The following is a 5,853-nucleotide window of genomic DNA, read 5'->3' as shown; positions in this document are numbered from 1 at the left end:
ATTACTCAAAAAACAGAGCTGGAAAGATGGCTCAGCAGTTAAGAGCTCTGGTCTTCCAGAGGACCCATATTTCCTTCCCAGAACACACATAGTGGCTTATAGGCATGTGTAGATCCAGTTCCAGAGATTCAGAAGCCCTCTTCCCAATTCCAGGGATACCAGGAGTACATTGGTAGACAGACAGACATGCAGGGGAAAACATCCAGATACATAAAATAACCATAACAACCTGAGAAACTGGCCTTTCCGATTAAGATTAAAGCCTGCTGCAATAATTGAAGCCTTTCCTAAGTAGAGAGCAGAGTTCAGATCTGTTTTGTCACTCAAATTATATACCTTGCCTGTCACCTTTGGTGCTTACTTAATCTCATGTACTTAAGATATTTTCTGAGGAGAATGCTTGTGGTAGTTACCACATTAGTGATCACAAACAGAGGCAAGTCTTATAAAAGAGAATGGGAAACAAAGTCAGTTTATAAAGAATCTCTGCATGGCCCCTGGAATTCATTCATATTCTCTCTCTCTCTCTCTCTCTCTCTCTCTCTCTCTCTCTCTCTCTCTCCCTCCCTCCCTCCCTCCCTCTCTCTCTTTTCCCCCCTCTCTCCTTCCCTCCCTCCCTCTCCCTCTCCCACCCCCTCTCTCCTTCCCTCCCTCCCTCTCCCACCCCCTCTCTCCTTCCCTCCCTCCCTCTCCCACCCCCTCTCTCCTTCCCTCCCTCCCTCCCTCCGCCCTCTCTCTGCTCTCTCTCTTTCCCTCCCTCCCTCTCCCTCCCCCCATGCCCTCCCCTCCCCCCCCACCACAGAAACACAGATGTAACAGTGATGGGTGGGAGTCTTTGACTTTGGCTGTGAGTGGTGTGGCTTTGCAGGACCCGCCACCCACAACGTAAATGGAAGCTTGACAACAAACCAACAGAACAGAAAGCTTTTGACAATGATCACAGCACCAAGCCTCAGCAGCACCTACTACCACAGCATAAGCCACAGCTGCCATCTGAAGAGGAAGCTGGGCTCTCCAGAGCCTTGGGAAGATCATCCAGAGAAGTGCACAGGCTGATGGATTGCTAGATGGAGACCCAGGTACACACAGCAGGATGGGAGGGTCTGTTTGACCAGGTATGACCAGCACTGCGCCTAGCATTTCATCCCTACCTGACTCCCGGACTTGCACCTAGCCCATCTCTAGCATGGCTCCAGGACTGCATCTAGCATATCATCTCCAGCATGATTTCCGAACTGCATCTCGCATACACATAGCCTCTGGCATCACTGTCTCAGGTAAGTTTAAGTGCTGTTGCAAAGGTGCTGTGCCCCAAGGCAATACCACAGTGGCGGATGCAGATGACAGCCGTCCATAGCTTCCCTGATCTGCTTGCTAAAGGGAGGATGCTTTGTTCTTCAGTATTGTATCCCTCTGCAATTATCCACACTAAGTACCCTGCTGCCCCTCGGCAAGATCTAGCTTCTTTAAAATCGGCAGATTCCATATAATAATTAGGAGTTTAAAAGGTGAGAAAGAAAAGGGATTTCTGGAAATCCTCCTTTCCAAGCAACTTCTGTGTGGCAGAATTTTCCCTGTCCAATCAATTTAAATAGTAATACAACAAGAAGCCTGTGATTGGACAGGGAAAGGGGGCGGAGCTAAGGTTTTCAGCTATAGAGACAGAGAAGGGATGGAGGAAGAACAGGAAGATCTAGATTCTGTGTGGCTTTAAATAGCCACAGGTAGCTATGAATATCTTATAAGGGATGGATAATTACAGGACAATTTGCCTTATCTAGGTGGACAATTTATATCAGTATCAATTGACTCTGAGTTCATTGTGTGGGCATTTTGTAGGGTGAGAATTTCCTGACACAAATCTGACTTATAAATGCCAAGCCTCTAAAGTTTTGATTTTACCAGGTTACTGGGATTTGGGACCGCTGACCACAAGGGGAGGGGTGGATGGCTGGGAATGTGAGCAGAAGCCACAGTGAGTGATTGGTCACTGCATGGGGCTAGCAGTAGAGGCAGTGAGACTGAGACCACCAGGGCAGGGAGTAACTGGGTATAGCGTGGGGTGGTGTCAACTTCTTAAATATTTCCCGCATCACTTCTGCACTCTAGTTTTCCTGTAATCCAGAAACCCCTTGTAACTATCTCTGCCTTTGGGGATTGTCCTCCAGGCCAAAGAGAGCAGAGACAACAGATTGGGTGTGGGGAGGCTCTGGAAGTCTGGTGAGTATGAATGGTGAAGAAGACACCAGGACCAACTGCAGGGGGCCAGATCAACTTTACTTGGGGGGCGGGGTGGGGGGAGATGATTTAAGGATTATATAGTTCTGGAGGGTGAGGCAGGGGTGGTAGGTGGGACGTGAGGTAGAAATATCCTAGATGGGCAAAGGTCATTGATAAAGGCTTGAGGTACCAAAATGCCTCATTAGCACGGGGAAGCATTTCAGGAATCGCAGGTGCTAGCTGACCAGGTTCTTATCAGAAGAAAGGAAGTTGGACAGGAACTCTAACTAAGGCTATGTAGAGGCCTGGGTGTTTGAACTCCCTAGTCAAGGTTAGAGAAGGAGAAGCCTTGCCAATGAAGGGAGCATAGCACCAAGCTCCAGAGGGCTTTCTGGGCGCCGGGAGACTTGCACCTTAATTAGCAGAGTTTTCCCACAACCTAGAACAGTGCCAAGTTATAAAATAACCAGAATGGACAGGCATGATTCCCAGGTTCAAAACTACAAACACAAGCCCAGTGACCTGCCAAGTAAACAAATTCTTCTCCAAAAGATGGCTGACTGAAATGCTAACCTGAGAAATGGAACTGTCAGCAGAGACCTCACTCTTGCTTAACTGATAGCTAGACAGTCGGCCCCGCACTAGATCCTCCTCATAGCTGATGGTATGTGGATACCCACATGCACAGTTTCTCCCTCCCTGGTTTTCCTTCTTCCTCTTTTTGTCTCTTTGAGGCAGAGTCTTGCTATGTAGCTCTGGATAGCTCGGTATTCTCTTTGTAGCCCAGGCTCACTTCAGTCCATAGCAATTCTCCTGCCTTAGCTTTCCAGAGTGCTGAGAACTCAGAGTGCCGAGAACTCAGTCATGGGCCAGCAGCACACTTAGAGCAGTCAGAGGAAGGAGGACCATAGACTTAGGTTGCAAGTGCAGGGCAGAGCTCAAAGTTGCTAGAATAAAGGCCTTGTGTATTGAGGAGACTTTGTTAGACAGCCAAACAAATAATAACCGAAAAGCATCAATAGCAAACACAGAGGCTTCCCCTGTATCTTAGGGTTTCCACGGAAATGGTAAAATACAAGGGCACAGAGCAGCTTGTTGGAGGAGGAGTTATTTTGCTTGCACTTTTCAAATAACCGTCTATCACAGAAGGAAGTCAGGGCAGGAACTCAAACAGGGCAGGAACCTGGAGGCCAGAACGAAAGCAAAGGCTGTGGAGGAACCCTGTGTGGTTAACCATGGTTGTTCCTGCTGCTTCCATGTATAGTCCATAACCACCTGCCCAGGGAGGGCACCGCCCACAGTGAGCTGGGACTGCCCACATCAATCACTAATCAAGACCATTCACACCAGACTTGCTTACATGTCAGTCTTACAGAGGCATCTGGGCACCTGAGGTTTCCTCTTCTCAAATGTCCTGAGCCTGAGTCTGGTTGATAGCAAAGGTAGTCAGCCCACTGGTCAGGATCACATTTGCTTATGGAATCTCAAACTCACTCTCACTAATATAGCTCTACGGGTAAACTGTTTGGTGGAAAACAATTAGTCATCTGAAATTTCTGAAAAAAAAAAAAAATCAGGAGCTTTGCCTCCACCGCAAGACTCTGGCTACTTTTCTTATTGAGACTAAGTGGGAATAGCCCAGGCTGGGCTCACCCTCACTCCACAGTGATGGCTGACTCTGAATTCCTAATCCTCCCAATTCAATTCCACCTCCCAAGTACCAAGTGCTCAGATCACAAACTTGTAATGCCGCAATCCACAGGCAGTGTTACTTTCAATTTCATTCACATTACTTAGGATATTTCAATTGCATAAATGAGAAAATGTAATTAATACAAAAGAATTAAGAAATTGGAAGGCAATCATCGCTCCCTTCCACACATGAATTAAATCAGAGAGCAGTTTTCCACATCCTCGAAATTGATTTTCTTGCCTCCTCATGTGTTTCTATTTCTTTCTAATTAAAAAGTCACTCCCAAGAAACACCCTGTGTCAACAGGAATAAAATGCTTTGAAAATAACTGTATTTGCCATTTGTTTTTTCTTCTTCTATCCTAACAATTTGTAAATGCTTCTGCTTTAGACTGCACTTAGTGCTACCAACAGTATTACAATTGTTTATGTTTCAGGTCTGATTGTAAGCACTTTTCTGTCTATATTAATGTCATAAAATATTTTGTGCATTTTAAAAGATATTTTAGCATTTTTCTTTTTCATATTTAAGTTTAGGATCCACCTTAAGCTATATTTTGTGAATGGCAAAAGGTAGAAAAATCCAGGTTAGGTTCATTTATTTCCCTTTATGGATATAAAATTGTAATTGCTACCAAAACTGTTCCAGAACTTGCCAGAATGGGTTCAACCCAAGATGTTTCATGACATGTAATTTTCACATGTCAGTTTAAGTTAAGATGGTGACAATAGCCGGTCAAGGAATATTTTTTTTAAAAAAATGTTTTTCTAAAAGTGTGGGATGAAAGAAGTCAAAATTGTAGCAATCTTGTATACCACTTCTTAACTGTCTTCCACAGGACTTGAATGGATAAGGGCTCAGATTTGCAAGTCTACTTCTACTATCTGATTATTGGTTTTGAGGGGTCAAAGGAAAGAAAGGGTCAGCAGTTACTAATTGGATTATAACAAAACCCAGCAATAATAGCAGCAGTTAGAATGCTCACCAGTACCCCACACTATTAGCAAGAAGCACCCAAACCCTTTATAAATGGAGAAACTCCCAAAGCCTGCTATGCACCTGTAACCCCAGCTTTTGGGAGGAAGAAGGTTATCCTCAACCAAATAGGGAGTTCCAGGTCAGCCTGGACTACAAGAGAGTGAATGGGAAAAAAAGAAAAGAAATAAAAAGTAAAGGAGGTGACTGTTCTTAGGTATGGTGGAAAGAGTTTATTGTACATAAAAGGGAGAGTAGAGCCAGTGGCAGGGACATCTGAGAGTCCAGAGTGGACATGACCAGACTGACTGGGCCACGTGGGCAGACAGGGATGGGAAAGAATGAGGGGGGGAGCAAGGTGTGGCGGCCAAGAAGGCATAGGTACAAAACGGGCAGATTATATAGAGAATAGCTGCTGGAGGGAGGACAGCCTTGCCCTGGGGTGGAGAAATTCTGGGTAGGAGGTCAGGTATCCCAGCCATCCATGGTAACTGATAGGGACTGAGGGATGCTGGGAGAATCTCTTGGGCAGGTCCACTCTGATATGTTAAATAGGCACCTCATCATTTGTCCCAGGATTTGAGGCTTAGCTGAGTACCTGACTCAAAGCAAAAATCAATCCAATGTTCTAGAAAATAAAGGCAAAATGAAACTAAACAGAATCACATTGCATTCCCCATGCCCTGGAGTCATTTCATATAGAGTTCCAGTCCTCTGCCCCGCTCCAGCTATTATCTCCAAAGAATTTTAAATTTGGTAGGTTCTCAATATTCATAGATTGGAGGAAGAACTCAGAAAAGAAGCTCAGGGTTAGACAAATGACAGCTTGCTCTAGGATCCTAAAACTGTAAAGCCCAATATTCTTTTTGTTTTCCTGTTCCTTATTTTCCTCAGACTTCTCTCAGCAACACCCAGCTATTAATTACATAAAATTTGCCCTCGTGACAATTATGCAATGATTCAAC

The sequence above is a fragment of the Apodemus sylvaticus genome, chromosome 18 (genome assembly GCF_947179515.1).
Source record: "Apodemus sylvaticus chromosome 18, mApoSyl1.1, whole genome shotgun sequence".
NCBI classification, from domain to species: domain Eukaryota; kingdom Metazoa; phylum Chordata; class Mammalia; order Rodentia; family Muridae; genus Apodemus; species Apodemus sylvaticus.
Note: the sequence above shows the minus strand (reverse complement) of the source record.